The sequence below is a fragment of the Ctenopharyngodon idella genome, chromosome 20 (genome assembly GCF_019924925.1).
Source record: "Ctenopharyngodon idella isolate HZGC_01 chromosome 20, HZGC01, whole genome shotgun sequence".
Lineage (NCBI taxonomy): Eukaryota > Metazoa > Chordata > Actinopteri > Cypriniformes > Xenocyprididae > Ctenopharyngodon > Ctenopharyngodon idella.
Genome location: NC_067239.1, coordinates 23256781 through 23274692, shown reverse-complemented (window position 1 = coordinate 23274692; position 17912 = coordinate 23256781). Strand labels below are relative to the sequence as shown.

The following is a 17912-nucleotide window of genomic DNA, read 5'->3' as shown; positions in this document are numbered from 1 at the left end:
TTGATAGTCTTTTGAAAAATGCCTTTAAAAAAAACAAAAGCCTAAAAGATTAAAATCAAAATTAATTTCAAGCTAACTCTCAATTTTCAAGTCCCTGAGCTTGACCAAAGCATATTCTTGAAAGTCTCATTTGGGATTGGTAAGATTTTATTTTATTTTATTGATCAAAAGTGACAGTAAAGACATTTAGAATGCTCCAAAAATAAATGTATTTGTTTATTCATCAAAGAATCTCGAAAAAAATAACATGTATCATGGTTTCCACAAAAATATTAAGCAGTTTTCAACATTGATAATAATAAGAAATGTTTCTTGAGCACCAAATCAGCATATTAGAATGATTTCTGAAATAATCACATTTTAAAATATATTCAAATAGATCACAGTTATATTAAATTGTAATAATATTTCACAATATCTTTTTCTGTATTTTCGACCAAATAAATGCAGCCTTAGTGAGCATGAGAGACTCATTTCAAAAACATTTCAAAAATCTTTCTGACCCCAAATTTTTGAACAGTAGCATATGTCCTTTAATTACACAAGTAAATTCATTTTTTAAAAGCAGGTTAAAAAAAGGTACTGAATCACAGCAATGACCTCAATACTGTTATTTCTGTTGGTGAGAAATGCTCATCTTTATATTTTCTCACATTAAAAAAACTGCTTCATTTTAGTGCTGCAGGGCTTTTCAACTGTCATTTTGTTGCATCAAGCTGAAACAACAGGAACTTCACAGATACCACTATGAATGCAGGGGATCTTAGTGGTTGGTGGGTGAGTGTATGTGCGTGTGTGTGTGTGTTAACTAAGGCCATCAACACCCAGTGCAGTGCCTGCCTCACTGCAGAAGAGGGCTGCAATGCGGACGTGAGCTGTGTAGTCGGTCTGTGCCACTACAAGAACAGCACACAGTTCCTCTTTGAAGGGAGGCATCATTCCCCTTCTAATATTGTTACCCTCTCAGTGACTGAGGGCAAAAATTACATTCACCCGTTCCCAATACAGTCCCAGCCAAAGCATGATTTGTCACCTATTGTGCCCAAAACACCACTGATTTCCAATCTAATGAGCAACAGGGAGAGATAAAGGGTTTTCAAGCTGGTGCCAAGATCCAGAAACTCAAATAAAGATTTATAGGCACCACTGACAACAGATAATATATGATGTTTTCTAACCCAAAAAGGAAATGCAAGTATACATGAAGGTCTTTGCAAAAGCAATAGCTGAGAATTGCAGTTTTATCACTAGATATTTGAGAAGCCAGTGTAAATGTTTTACACGTTACCTAACCTCACATTTGAGTTATCTGCCTGCTAAATATTAAACGATGGAATCACTGGAGTGTGACGGCAGGGCTGAACTAAGCTAATAATAAATTCTGAGCACTTAGGAACAGATGCCATGCTCAAAGACTGGGAAAAGAGATTCTCATAGTTCGCACCAAATGAGAGAAAAGAGTGTGTGATTGTGTACCAAATGTGCCCGCAACAGCAAAACTACATTGAGGGGAGCCGCCAATGGCCCTCATGAGAAAATGGCTTAATAAAAATACTTAATAATGTCTTTATATCATTAAAAATCTGCAGAAAGGTTTGTGTGTGTTTAGGGATTATGATATGTTATAGAAAATGTCATTAGTTCGGTATAAAAAAGGAAGTCAATGGTCAATTCCCCATCATGATTGTAAAGAAATGCATGTCAGGCAGGTTCAAGATGGATTATGATGGAGTTGAATATCTTATATTATTCTATAGAAGCAGCTGAGATGTTGTGCAGGAGGAGGCAGCTTTCCAAGAATGCACCATTCTGACTTTACACTCTTCTTCATCTCTTAGAGGACAAGAGGGTCCAAATATCATCACATATCATGTTTATGGTAAACATGTTCTTGTAAGATACATTTATGTTTATTTGGTTATGTGGAGGGGGAAAAAATATACAAATGCTAAAAGATCATGTAAAACAATGTATTATTGAGCACTAAATGCTAAAAGAACTAGCATAAAAGCTGATTGAAACTAATAAAAACCCTCACAGCAGAGCACAGCAAAGAAAAAAATTTTTTTTCTTAATCAGTATTTTTGACTTGCTTTCCATTATATTTTTAATACAAAATAAGCAAATTGCATAAAATAATAAGACTTTATTATGTATATACATATGTATATATACATTTAAAATTTCATTATTTAGGCATAAATGTAACAAAGATTATACACTTCAAAAAATTCTATTTGCCATTGTGGTAACAATAAAGCTTAAATCAAGATACGTTCTCTATAAACAAGTCTTAATACCTCAGTTTTTCTTCTCTAGTAAATTTATCTGGTTTTAAGGATGTTTAAATATTTGTACTGGAAAGCAAGACAAAAATACTGACCTAAATATTTAAGTCCTGACAAAAATAGTTAAGTCAACAATTTTTTGAAGTGCAAACCAAACTAACATTCTAACATGGGATGCAGTGTATCTGATACACTTCACACAGCACATATACTTGAACAAAAGACACCAACCCACAAACCACAGTGGTCTCTGATTTTATCAGAACCCAGGCAGCCCAAAATAAAACAAAATCATATGATCGAACACAGCGCCACCCTGTGAAGATGCAGCGTGCTCACATATATCAAAGAGCTGACACACTGTCAAATTCCTCCAGAAAGCAGAAGCCCTCTGGGAAAGCTCAGGTCTGGTCATAAGCCCCTGCCAGACTGGCACTGGGTGGAGAAGAGAGAGCTGAGACAGGAAGTAATGCACACTGTGATGTACCCTGCACACATGCAAAATGATTCTCTCATGGGGCTGGCCCTTCTGCTCCATATGGCCTTGCCCTTCACCAAAGTAGAGGAGAGCAAAAGAAAACAAACAAAGTGCAAGTCATGAAGAACTGGAGAGCTGCTGCTGGGCTGCACGACCCCCTCCATAAGTTCTTCCGTGCGAATCTGGCAGGTTATGAAATGTTTTGTTATGTAAAAGAGAGACGTTTTTTTTTATAACTATCTAGGGCAAGGCTATGTGAAATTTGAGAATTTCACATTACATTAATATTCTTCTTTTGACTTTGTTTTGGATCCAAGCACAATCCGAATGTAGAAATAGATCTCTTCACATGTATATAAGATCTGTCAGGGGATGTTATCACATGGGAATGCCACCTGATCAAGATCCAAGTATCTGTTATTCTCTGATGAGTTCATAAAGGAGAAAAAAAAAAGTAATTTTCCATATTCAAGACTATGCAGAATATCATACTAGCTTATTTGTGTTTTTTATAATCTCATTTTACAGTAGATTGGTTGCATTGAAGAAAACTAAAATGATAATTCTGCCATCATTTACTCACTCAATTATGTCCTTCCAACCCTATTTTTTTTTTTTTTTTTCATCTGTAAACACAAAAGGAGATGTTTGACAGGCTGTCTGATTTGAAAGTGGATGGTAATTTATACTAGTTGCCAAGTTCCAAAAAGGACCATAAAAATAAAGAATCATACAATTTGTGTGTAATATACACTACTGTTAAAAAGTTTGAATACTTTTATTCAGGAAGGGTGCTTTAAATTGATAAAAAGTGACAGTAAAGAATTTTATAATGTTAAAAAAGATTATTTTTTTAAATAAATGCTTGAACTTTCTATTCATCAAAGAATCCAAAAAAAAAAAAAATGTACCACAGTTTCCGCAAAAAAATTAAGCAGCACAATCGTTTCAACATTGGTAATATTAAGAAATGTTCCTTGAGCACAAAATCAACATTTCTGAAGGATCATGTGAATCTGAAGACTAGACTAATTCAGCTTTGCACAGGAGATACATTACATTATAAAATATATGAAAATAGACAATTTTAAATGTTATTATTTCACAATATTACTGTTTTTACTGTATTTTTGATCACATAAATGCTGCCTTGGTGAGCATAAGAGACTTCTTTCAAAAACATTAAAACATCTTACCAACCCAAACATAAGAACGGTATTAGTGTTTGAGCTTGACAGTATAAATCTCCATCTACTTTTGGTGTACAGAGCAGCTCAGACATTTTCCTAACATCTCCTGTGTTTCACAGAAAAACTAAATTAATTATGGTGTTAAAATGACATGAGGAGTAATTGATGATCAAATCTTTATATTTGGGAGAACTAACCCTTTAATATATAGATACATGATTTAAAACTCTGAAGAACAGTTGTCAAAGTAATGACAACTGTGAGACAATTTATTCCAGGAGAATAAACTGCTCTAGAGGAGAGGGGTGTGTCTTAAGGCAGGTGCACACTGTGCGATTTTGGCCACGATTTGGTCGTCTGAGACAAATTTTGAGATTCCTAAAAGATTCCTATAATCCTAGGCAAAAATCTGTAGTCTTTGATCGCTAGTTTGACATGTTCACCGACAGCCGATTAATGACTGTTGCGATCAAATTTTACCTCAGACGAAATTCTGGCAGTGTCAGAAGATTTGGCGCACAGTCCTGCTGTGTGACTTCTCCTACGACAAACGTCAAATTGTCTTTGTTTTTCAAGATAAGCCGTAATCAAAATTAACGCCACCATTTCAGTCCCACGTGTAATGCAGCTCACTGTCACCGAATGTGTGTGGGTTGATGATGTAAAACTCAGCACAAATTTTCAAGCGCGCATCCATTTTTAACGTGTCTTGACTGTCATACAGTCTGGACAGCTGAGATCCCACAGTGTGACATGAGGATCATGTTCGTACAGTCTAACAAGCAACAATCGTAAAGGACTACTATAAATCACATAGTGTGCACCCGCCTTTTAGTGGTTAAAGATCTGTGCTGGTAACTGATACATTGTGGGTTTGAACTCTGATTCATAAGCTACCAGCAATGTGCCCACGAGTAAGACAATTAACCCCAAACTGCTCCAGGTTGAGTGTCTCTGTAGAAAAGAAATCACTTTGGATAAAAGGTTTCTCACCTTTTAGGAAAATAAAAGGTGAGAAAGACTCCCGGTGAGAATACAAGGGTGAGAGAGACAACCTGCCCTCACACAGCTGTTAAATTAAACTGATGTTGGGTGTGACTGTGAGGCAAACTGCACGACAACAGAAACGCCCTGCAGAGTCCAGCCGCTAAAAGCCTGTGTAATCCTGATGCCAGCCTTAGCCATGTCTGAGACAGTCTACAACATCCCTGTCACACTACTCTTAATGCAGGCCATTTAACAGTGCAAAAGTCATGGATTTTTCCTCCAGGTGCAGGCTAGGATATCAGAGTACCTGAACCCATTAAATGTGCACAGTGGAATATAATGCCTGAACATGCAGGATGGTGCAAACAACAGTGGAATGAATGAAGCATCATTTGTCTAATAAAACTTAATTTGACAGATGGTTTTAGAAAACATTCAAGAGATTCAATATTGTTAAATATAATCAAAATCTGTTTGAAACTATTTGACTCATCTGAATCTGAAATCCGATAAAGATTATATTTAACAACATTAAATTATTAGCGATTTTCAAATATACAGTGTGTATATATATATATATATATATATATATATATATATATATACACACTACCGAGTTTGGAAACATTACTATTTTTAATGTTTTTGAATGAAGTCTCTTATGCTCATTAAGGCTGCATTTATTTCATAATAAATACAGAAAAAACAATAATATTGTGAAATATTATTACAATTTAAAATTGTATTTTAATATACTTTAAAATATAATTTATTTCTGTGATGCAAAGCTGGATTGTCAGCATCATTACTCCAGTCTTCAGTGTCACATGATCCTTCAGAAATCATTCTAATATGCTGAATTATTATCAATGTTGGAAACAGTTGTGCTGCTTATTATTATTTCATAACCTGTGATACTTTTTCAGGATTCTTTGATGAATAAAAAGTTAAAAAAATATCAGCATTTATTTAAAATAGAAATCTTTTGTAACAATATACACTACCGTTCAAAAGTTTGGGGTCAGTAATTTTTTTCTTTCTTTTTTATGAAAAAAATTAATACTTTTATTCAGCACGGATGTGTTAAATTGATAAAAAAAATGACAGTAAAGATTTGTATTGTTAGAAAAGATTATATTTTGAATAAATGCTGTTCTTTTTAACCTTTTATTTATCAATGAATCCTGAAAAAAGTATCACAGGTTCCAAAAAAATATTAAGCAACACAACTGTTTTCAACATTGATAATAACTGAGTATCAAATCAGCATATTAGAATGATTGCTGAAGGATCATGTGACACTGAAGACTGGAGTAATGATGCTGAAAATTCAGCTTTGACCACAGGAATAAATTATATTTTAAAGTATATTAAAATAGAAAACCATAATTTTAAACTGTAATAATATTTCATAATATTATTGTTTTTTCTGTATTTATTATGAAATAAATGCAGCCTTAATGAGCATAAGAGACTTCGTTCAAAAACATTAAAAATAGTAATGTTTCCAAACTTTTGACCGGTAGTGTATATATTGTTTTTATTTTTAAAAACACATATACTTATATATATTTATATTTATATATATATATACACACACACACACATATATATACGTGTATACTTTTTTAAATTATATATATCATTTTATTTCTAATTTTTATTTTCTAACTCACTATATATATCCTTTTGAATTTCTTTTTAAAACCACTTATATATATACTTTTTTTCTTCTTTAGATTTTTTTATTTTTTATACAAAATTGTATCTATTTTATTATTCATTTATTGATTATCGGTCATAACAAGAAAACAATTAGCGACTTATCGGTATTGGCTAGAACTTTAATATCTTTGTATAATCAACCTCACTAATTGACTACTTCAACCATTATGACTCTTATCTTGAATTTATCACCATGAGCATGGCATTGCTAGCGCTACACTCTACTATTTGAGTTACAGGAACAGAAGACAGCACTGCAGGGTAGAAGTGCAAGTGCTCGGCTAGAAAAACAGATTCAGATTCCTCTGCTTGCCATCAAGACATGTACCAAAAGCACATTCCTACAACATCTAAGTCACCATGCCAGCTGCCATCACTGTCATCACACATATAAACCTCCACAGTGAGCAACGGAGAGACAGCTGTTGAGGGCTCAGCGTGCAGTTCAAATGAACCGGCTTCTGCAGTAGGTCTGACCTCAGTGGTGATAATACTAACTGGGTGGATAGTAATGCCTGTGCTGGAAAACTGCCATATCTCTCAATAGAACACACATACAGTACATACAGTACCTAAACACTGCATACTGGCCAACATAATCAGACACCTACAATAAGAAACAGCTGCAAGATTGTGGCAGCACTCATTTTGAGTACTTGTATCATAATCAATTAGTTCTGTCTATGTATTTGAGCTGATTAATTCTCCATCAGAATAGCTTTTATAGATACCTGCAATGTGCACTGTCTCAAGCCCCTTACTAGCGACTATCCTGAGTTGGTCACTATAGGTCAGTTATAAGAGCCCTATAATAAGGAATCGGACACTGGTAAAACATCTACAGTATTATAATGAAATAGTGACGATATGTTACTTAAAAAAAATTATTTAATCAGAATGGGATTCTAATTTTGAAATGGAATTTTTCCAAGTGGTGTAATTACGGCATCTACCAGCAGGGGGTAACGGTGCCATGCTAACCAGCCAAACATTAACCATTTAAACAACAAACACTAAAAGGGTTAATATGACCATATTTTAAAAAAAGACAATAACCATTAAAATGCAGTGTCTCATTTTAGTATTATTTATATACTATTATAGTATTTATTAATATTTAGCATTAGCTTTTATTCTCAGTTTTCATTTTAATTTTAGTTTTATTTTTAGTAATTCTGTACTTATTTTATTTCAGTTAGTTTTCATTTTAAGCTTTTCAAGTTTAGGTTTTTCATCTAATATTCATATTTTCATTTACTTCAGCTTTATTTCAAACAACAAAAACATTTATTAATAGTTTTAGTTAACAATATTAACACAGGTTTGCTGGTTTTATGACCTAGCCTTTACAGCTGCTGTCAGCACACTAAAATACTCTGAGAAGTTATGTCTCTAAATTTATCCTTTTTCAAGTATCGTCATTGAAAATATTAAAGCTAAGACTAAGACCTAAAACAAAAACATACCTTCTTAACAGAAAAAGAAACACTTCACCTTTAAAGATTAAAAATTATCCACTTTGTCACAGAACATTATACTTCGCAACACAAGAAATGTACCAAGAAAATGAATTACACATCACTGGTTCTCATCCACTCCTCCCTACAAGAACATTTTAAAAGCCTTTTTCTTCCTTTGCAGCAAAGTGCTTCTCTTCAAGCGCATGAATCATAAATAAACAATGTCCTATAATTTATGCAACCTTGCCTTTCCTCCCAACATACACAAGTTACTTCACGACAGGCCAAGGAAAGCGCTCAGAAGGTGAATGCCACAACGACATGATGTCATCCTCCTGCAGAGAAAATGAGTGAAGTTAAAAAACTCTCCGATTCAGCAAAAGACAGTGCGCCATCTGTACTACGTTTAAATTAGCATGATAACGAGCATCACAAAGCTCAGATATGGATTATGTAAACTGATGGTGGCATGCTGTTCTGGGTTTGCGCTGCTTTTACACTCAAGTTGGAGCTAAAAAATCTAATTCAAGCTCTTCAAATCAACTGTATACCTATTGAATTGCTAATCACTATCTAATTAGCCTAGGAATGATTGAGTAGTAATGACATGCTTTGGCAATAAATGTCTAATTAGCCATTTCCAGGACATAATGCACATAATTCACAAAGGGATATTTCATGCAAATGATCAAATAAACAGTTTGCATTTCTCCTAAGATGACTTTTCTTTTTTTCTTCGCAGTCTATAAAGATTTCGGTTTGGTTCTCAAAGCCATGTTTGAACTGCCTGGGGAGGTTCGTATTGCAATGTCATGTCATGCGAGTCATGATACAGATTAACCCAGTGGTTTGATCTGGATTTCCTCAGTTTGTTGTAGCTGCACTGTAATGCTTGATGAGATTAGTGTGCTTGATGTGTGCAAGTGGTGCAACTATGAGAACTGCATTGTCAACGGCCAAAAGATCCACTGTTAACTCTAAAGCAACATAATAGTCATTGCGTAAGTTTTGCCTCTTTGTCGCCCTCTCTGTTTGAAACCTGCAATTGCAGTTATTTACGGATTTATCATCTTTACATGGGTTGTGCATCGGCACGACTCCTCAGCACAGATGAATCTAATGTTTTGAGGAGAATGTGTGGCTGTCGGTCACCGCACCGGTGGATACCGTACTTCGGAATCACAGATTGTAGTCTTGGAAGTATGACCAAAATAAGAATTTTCACCGGAAAATGTCATCTGAACAAGTAAATAACAAATCTGCCACTTTTGTTCTGACCAACTGAGAAAAAAGGCATTAACAATAAATTGCGCTACCAATGATGATTAAATCTAACGATCGCTTAGTTCATATCACATCAAACCATGCAAATTATTATTACTGTTATACTTTGTTCTGTTAATGTTAACAACATCAGCATTGCGTGACTACGTGTATTTAGTGTGTATTAGCGTTACCTGTAGTTTTTAATTTCTGTAGCCTAATCTTTAACGTTAATCTTTCATACCATACAATCCGCCAACAAAATTATATAGTTTAATCATTCCAGCTGCTGTGAGAAAAGGCTATAAATGATCCGTCACCTACAGCATCCTCACATGCGAATATAACTGAGACTCATTCTTTATGTAAACAGACGTGACGTACTGACGCAAAGACGAATGACGGCATGCTTGAAACCTACCAGTACCAGTTGTGAATTGGGCTAAGGTAAGGAGATAGTTTTGAACACTGGCTGGTTATGTACTTGCTTAAAAATTGATTTTCGATAAATTTTTACAAAAAAGTTACGGACTGCATCTTTAATGAAATCTAAGAGATTTCTGTCCCTCCATTGACAGCCTAAGCAACTACTACTTTCGATCCCCAGAAAGGTAGTAAAGACATCATAAAAGTAATGGATAAACCTCAATTTTATGAAGCGACACAAGTGCTTTGTTTGCAAAAAAAAAAAAAACAATTTACCACTTTATTTACAAAATATTAATCTCCGACACACGTTCACGCAACAACGTCTGCTCACGTGAATGTGCGTTGGAGATGAATATTTTGTAAATAAAGTGGTAAATTGTGTTTTTTGTGCAAACAAAGCACTCATGTCACTTCATAAAATTGAGGTTAATCCACTGTAGTCACATGGATTACTTTTATGATGCTTTTACTGCCTTTCTGGGGCTTGAAATTGGTAGTTGCGTAGGCTGTCAATGGAGGGACAGAAAGCTCTTGGATTACACTAAAAAAAGATCTTCATTTGTGTTCTGCAGATGAACAAATGTCTTATGGGTTTGGAATATGAGGGTGAGTAATTAATGACAGAATTTTCATTTTTGGGTGAACTAACCCCTTTAAGGAAGCGCTGAATAATTAGGCTGGCAGTTAGACAGAGTGCAATGATTCATTCTAATGTGTTGATTTGCTGCTCAAGAAACTCTTATTATTATCACCTTTAAAACAGCTGTGCTGCTTAATATTTCTGTGGAAACTGTGTTGCATTTTTTTTAGGATTCTTTGATGAATAAAAGGTCAAAAGAACAACATTTTTATTTTAAATAAAAATTTTGTAACATTTTAAATGTCTTTACTGTCACTCTTGATCAATTTATGGTGTCCTTGCTGAATAATGGCACTGCTTTTACCCTCATCTTTTTTATAAAATTAAGAATACAGAAAGAAAATGCACCAAATGACAAAACGGTTATAGGAAAAAATTGCATTCTTAGCTTGCCTTTCACCTCAGTGGTTTTGCTTTACTTTCAGATGCAAAAGATTAAAAAAGCACTACAAACTCCATCATTATCAGTAAGTTTTGCAAGCTACAACATACATCTAAATATTTGATTATATTGATGCATGCTGTAGCCAGTCCAAACTAGCCTTTCAGTCTAATACATTCTTCCCATTTGTATGATATGGTCTGTCAAAGCGGCTACAGATAGCCCTTAGGCTTCTGAAGTGCAATGCATTTCAACAAGCAGATAATAAGGTCTCAAAGGAGCAGGACTAAATTAACGTAATGTCCTAAGAAGGAGGGTTAGCGCCACAAACAGACCTGACTTCACTAACACAGGTCATGGATAATCACCCTCCCCTCTGCACTACTGATTGAATTATATGGGCAATGTGCCCAAGGGATAATTGAGCTTGGCTGGCACAACCCTTCCATTACTACAACAGCCCCCAATAGCATTATGTAAACACTTTTTATTTCTAACCGTTCACTTCGGATCCGATTCTGAATGGGAAGAAAAAATAAACCGTTTATTTATTGTCATGAACGGTCAGGGTTGATTTAAAGGCCAATACAGATGCAGTGCCGCTGCAATGCAATTTCCTTAATTTTCTGGAAATGACAGATTTGCTGACATTTCTTAGAACTGCTTTTCTTTTCAGTGCAATCAAGCTTAATTTAAAACTGAGGACTCGATAAGGTTGGCATTTGTAATGAGAGTTCAATCAATGGCCCACATAACAGTTCTGCTTCAGTGAACATTGACAAATAAAATCAAGATAACAATCAAGCAAATTCATGCTAATACTATTTGAGTTGTTGCCTACTCACATTGTGTTGACTATTTACCTTCTAAGTTTACCATATTTGACATGCCACTACAATTTAAACTTTAAACTTTCATTTTGGGTGAACTATACATGATACATCCACGATATCCACAATATATATTGTTGCAGTTTCGTATTGTGATATATTGTGACACAATATACTGTTGCACCCCTATATTTATTAAACTCTACTATTCCATCTGCTCTGTAACAGAATGGTTACAGTGGAGTGGTTGAAGTTATGGGCTACGTTCTGAGCTCAGTGGGAGTGACCTTTGACATGGAGAGAGCCATTGTGCCCCTGAGCAAGGCACCTAACCCCAGGTGAATATGTCAGATAAAATAAAATAGGAATCATCCAGAGTAATAGGGTGGTACAAGCACTCTTTCACGTGTCTGGCTAATCAAAAGCCCTCCTCTGAATGATGCATGATGCACTCCTGTCCCGAATGACCATAGATCACAGGCAAGCACAGTACTCTGTTGGCGGGAGACCTTGAGGTGACATTGGGAGGAGAAACACCGGGCTGCTGTAGTGACCCATGGCTAATCAAGAGAACCATCGGAGCATTTTCCACCCAGCCCTCGCACGTCACAGGAAGTCACATGGGGCAAGGCTGCGGTCAACACGCAAACACATATGTTAGCCTTAAAGTGATGGTAAAGAAGAGCTCCTCCAATAGATGCAATGCAGTGTGTTTGTTTGTCCCAGCCCCCATTCCCTGAGCCCCAGCATTCTTCGTTCCACAAATCAGAACATGCCAATCTAGTCAGCAAAATAAGTAGTAAATAAAACAAAATAATAAAACCCATAATAGGTCATAAATGTACAACTAGAACACTCCCAAATGAAGCTGTTTACACTGTGGCGCCATCAAAACATTGTTCTGTTGGTTTTAGCATCCTAACTGCCCTGATATAGCAACACTGGCTCAACCAATGATGTGAGTTTGGGGTGGGAATATCTGTTTGACTGACCAATGGAATACAGAGGGAAGACAGGTTCAGAAAACCTGTTTGATGCCTTATTTTTGCAATTCAGTTTGGTGATGCTAGCAACAAAAAATACATATTTCACCCTAAACATACTGTAAAAGTAAATACAATTAGTTAGACATTTACTAATTAACTTTAATTACTGCTACTGCAGTAACCTCTGTACCTGTGCATGCCACTGATACACTTGTTACGCCCAATGGCTGCATCCGAAAGCTTAAAAATGCTGCCTTCCAAGGTAGGAATGCATTAAGGCACATCCGACACCAATGTTAGCTTCACTTCCTGTCTTCTGAGATACCTTCATATGATCGATTTTTGAAGGCAGCATAGATGTATCCTTCACTGCCTTTGATATCCCACAATCCTGTGCATTCCATTCTATGACAGTTGAGCTAAAAAATAAAGATGGCATCTGAAAGTTACGGTTGGTGGGCAGTTTGTGTGTAAAGGTACGTTTTTTGACTTTTGATGGCATTTATAGCGAGAAATGTATATTGTAATAATGAAATATTTGCTTAGTTATCACCAAAGCTTGCTGTACTTTGCTGTAGATTATTAAATCGTTACGATGGCTGTCCGAAATCAGTTTTGTGATGTACCTTCATGCACAAACACTGCCTACAAAGTCACTGCTTGATAAGGTAGTGAGGCACAAGTCAGCTGCCTAAGTTTTTGGACGCATCCAATGACTCAAGAGCATCACTTTCTTGATATTATGTTCACTCTGCAAAATTAAGTACACTGTCAATTTCTAAAAGTTGAAAAGCTAAACTAATCCACTAACATTAAAGCTTATTATTGCTTTTTAAAGTGTGAGTCATAGACTGCTTTGCGAGTCTAACAAATATTCTTTTGATAGTGTAATTCCAAAACACTTCAATAGTTTAAAAAAACCATTATTATGATTATTGTCATTATTAAATACATGTGAATAAATGCAAATCAACTGATAAACTAAATTAAATGTCTTATCAAAAACCAGGCTTTGTGATAATGATTCTAGAAATATTAAAAATGGTACTTCATATTATAAGGCTTTTTATCCCTGATAGGTCATCTTACAAGATCTGTGGATAGGGAATAAGATGGCGTCCTATTGATCGCAGGGAGGCAATTTGTCTCCTTCACAAAGACAACCTTGTGTGACACTAAGATCCTCCATCTTCTCCACAAAGCTATCATTAAGCAAAATGGATACTTCAATAAATCCAGAGTACGTAGGTCATTCATTACTGCATCCCGACACAAGGGACGATTCCACCCGTCTGCTACTGTACTTAAACACACATGAACTGTTGTACTCCCTCACCTGCCACATCTCAACTGTGACATATAGGATCCTTTTGGATGGTTTCACTTTGTTACTGCATGTAATCTGATTTTGCAGCAAAAACCATGAATCAGTCCACTTTCTTCAAACGTCACACCAGCATCTATCACAAAAAAGCAGTGCTGATGCCATAATAAAAAGCCAAATTTCCTCTTGTTCTGGTATGTAGCTTTGACCTCATGAATGAATTTTCTGTACTCAGTATTCGAGTCTACATTTGACAGATAATCTAATTAATCACAAGGAGGAATGAAAAATTCCCATGACACAGTTAAAGTAACATCCTATTTAAAGTGATGTCTTCATTGTGGTATAAATTAAGCACTAGAAACTCCAGAAGCCTGCTTTGATTTTTCTGGTCTCTTTGTACATATAAAACAAGTGCAAAGGAAAACAGGTTCAGACAGCCTATCCATGTTTTTCATGCTCAGCATGGGAAATTAAAGTGCATAAGATCATTCGCTAATTTTAGAACATCATCTGGTAGTGACTACAATTGGAGTCAACTTCAATGATGCGCCAGCTTGTACAAGGCGGTGTGTGTTTTCATGTGTGTGTGTGTTTGATCGATGGAAAGGGGCAAAGACAACCAAAAAATAACTTAAAATCTCCATTAAATGTCTGGAGTGAACTAACCCTTTAATTAATTAGTTAGTTCACCCAAAAATGAAAATTCTGTTATAAATTATACACTCTCATGTCGTTCTACACCCGTAAGACCTTTGTTCATCTTCGGAACACACACAAAAAAAATAAATAAATAAATAAATAATGACTTTTTAACAATATCTAGCTTCAAAGCTTTATGAATCTTTTGTTTTGAATCAGTGGTTCGGATCGACAAAGTCACGTGATTTCAGTAAACGAGGCTTCGTTACATTATAAGAGTTTCAAAATTTCAATGGTTCACGTGACTTAGGCAGTTTGATACGCGCTCTGAACCACTGATTCGAAACTAAAGATTCGTAAAGCTTCAAAGCAGTGTTTTGAAGTTGGCCATCACTAGATATTGTTGAAAAGTCATTATTTTGTTTTTTTGGCACACAAAAAGTATTCTTGTCACTTTTTAATATTAAGGTTGAACCACTGTAGTCACATGAACTGTTTTAAATATGTTTTTAGTACCTTTCTGGGCATCTGAAAGTGTAAATCATCTTGCTGTCAATGCAGGCCTCACTGAGCCATCGGATTTTATCAAAAATATCTTAATTTGTGTTCTGAAGATGAACGAAGGACTTACGGGTGTAGAACGACATGAGGGTGAGTAATTAATGACAGAAATTTGGGTGAACTAACCCTTAAACATTAACTAACAATAAATTTGATAAAGTTAGTTAAGAAAATTGTTCATTGTTAGTTCATCGTCCATTATATAATACTAAAAGACAGAATTTTGATTTAAAAAAAATGTATTAGTAAATGTTGAAATGTACATTAACTAATATTAATAAATGCTTTAGAAGCATTTTTCATTGTTAGTTCATGTTAACGAATGGAACCTTATTGTAAAGTGTTACACACTAGCATATAGGTGATTTCAAAGATATTAGACTGGTATTAAAAAAAGATCACATTCAAGTGATAAAGAAAGCTTCACATTTTCATCCATCAAATGAAAGAAAGAAATCTTCACGTTTGCCCAGTATTTAACATTAAGATGTCTAGCCACATCATTGTCTATGCCACACCAGGGCCGCAAACCAGACGTCACCCTGTCATTTCACATTCATGTGCTGTGAGATCAGATCTGGGCCGATGTTCGATCCACCACAGCCCTCCGTTTGGCCACACAATCAAGGTCTGAGCTGAGGGTGATGTAACAAACTGCTGTCAAACAGGAGCACGTTGGAATCCTCTGGTAAAGCTAATGTCACTTGCATACCCCCATCCCCCTTCTACTCAATACATTTACTGTCAAATTTTCACTGTGTATGTCATCTTTTCAATTGCCATTTAGATTTGAACATGTGCCATTCAAGTGCTTCATTCGGCACAAACCTAAAGTCCATTGCACAGCACCTCATCACTGTATTCATAGTATTAACATCTGAAACCGCAGCAAACAATCAAACCCCAGGAGACACAGTGATCACTTTACCGACACCATGTACAGCCATCACCTTTGGATACTATTGGCAGATTAATCACAGAGGCGTTTCACAGCGTTCAGCCAAGGGGTTAATAATTTCCCATGTAGTACTGTAGTTAGTGTGGCACTGTTAGAGTATGAAACGATATGCACTGCGGTATTGAGTAAATGCTATAAATAGAAATGGGAACTTTGCCACATATTGTCTCTTTAAATAGCCAGGCATTTTCATGACACCGTGTTCCATTCCATTGTTTAGATTGTTACACATAAGTAATAATGTACAATCAGCCGTTCAAACCCAGTAAACCTATACAGTACATCTGTTTTCAACATTGACAATAAGAAACGTTTCTTGAGCGGCAAAACAGCCTATTAGAATGATTTCTGAAGGATCATGTGACACCTAAGACTGGAGTAATGGCTGCTGAAAATTCAGCTTTGCCATGCCAAAAATATAATAAATTTTAATAAAACAGTTATTTTAAATTGTAACAGTATTTCACAATAATACTGTTTTTGCTGTATTAATTTTCAGATCCCAAACTTTTTAATGTTAGTGAGTATATATATTATTATTATTTGCAATTAAGCTTCCTTCCTCTCATCCAGCTCTTTGTGTCTCATACTGGTTCCTTTTCCTTCTGACCACTCAATACAACTATTGTCCAATCAGAATTAAGGATTCAAGAGAGTTTTACAAACACAAAAGGCGCAATGATAAAGTTTGCTTATTAAATGTTCATATATTGGGTCACTCCCATATCAGGACACCCTTTGATGCTTGTTTTACCTGCAACTGGCTGGTGGTTTTCTATACATTAACCCGTAGCAATAGGTATGACCACACAATTTTATTCCAGTTCATAATCTGTCCTGTATGTCTATTGTTTAGGCTGCACTACTTAGCAGTTGGCGTATTTATGCAATCCACACCATCTTACCCCAAAGACGATTGCAAACTGTATCAAATGTCTGCAGATAACAGAGTTCAGAGAATGATTCATTTGTCCATATGACTGATCTCATCCCCAGTCTAGTCTGGCAACCTATTACTGAAAAAGCATGAATCATTGAAAAAAAGATGCTAAATATAGCAACCATATGCCTTCCACAAAAACCTGGAAGCTTGGTCCATACAAAGCATGCTCATTTCTGGGCACATATTATTGCCTCTGTACCATATAGAGGAGCTCAGATTATTGCCTCTACATCTATAGAAAAATTATATTGGTACCGAGATACTTTAAATAAGGGCTGCACGTTATTGGAAAAAACTGACATTGTGATATTTTGTTTTTCTGCGATATATATTGCGATATGAAAAAAATTCACCAGATGACTTGAATAACTCTATTTGGAAAAAAATAATCATTCTAGGATGATTTTGTAGGTGAGTGAATATGCATAGAAAATAATGAACAAATTACAAGCATAGATAAATATAATAGAACAAAGATACAAATGAAATTTAGTGTTTTATATTTTTCAGGTAAGTCTAACAGTATTCAGGTACAGAAATTGAATAATCAAATGTAAAATAACACTGCATAGTCTTAACTGTTTAAATGAAATATAATTAATCTGTGTTAAAACTACAAAAGTGATTCTTCTCTTTGTCTTTTTTGTTGTTTGATTAACATTCATGACACAGAAAGCAGCAGGAATATTATGCTGCTGTCCCTTTAAGACTGGATCCAAAATACTGTTACACATCCGGTTTTCTTTCTCAACTGTTTAGTTAACCTAAGCCATAAGCAACTGTGTTTACAGGGATACTCGATGTATTACGTGCATTTTGTTAATCT

The 17912-nt window shown here is 35.3% G+C and overlaps 1 protein-coding gene across 2 annotated transcripts in view; it reads right to left on the bottom strand.

Annotated features, from left to right (window-relative positions):
- Nucleotides 1–17912, bottom strand: part of vsnl1a (visinin-like 1a) — a 34187-nt gene that overhangs the window by 3556 nt on the left and 12719 nt on the right. The window lies entirely within an intron of this gene.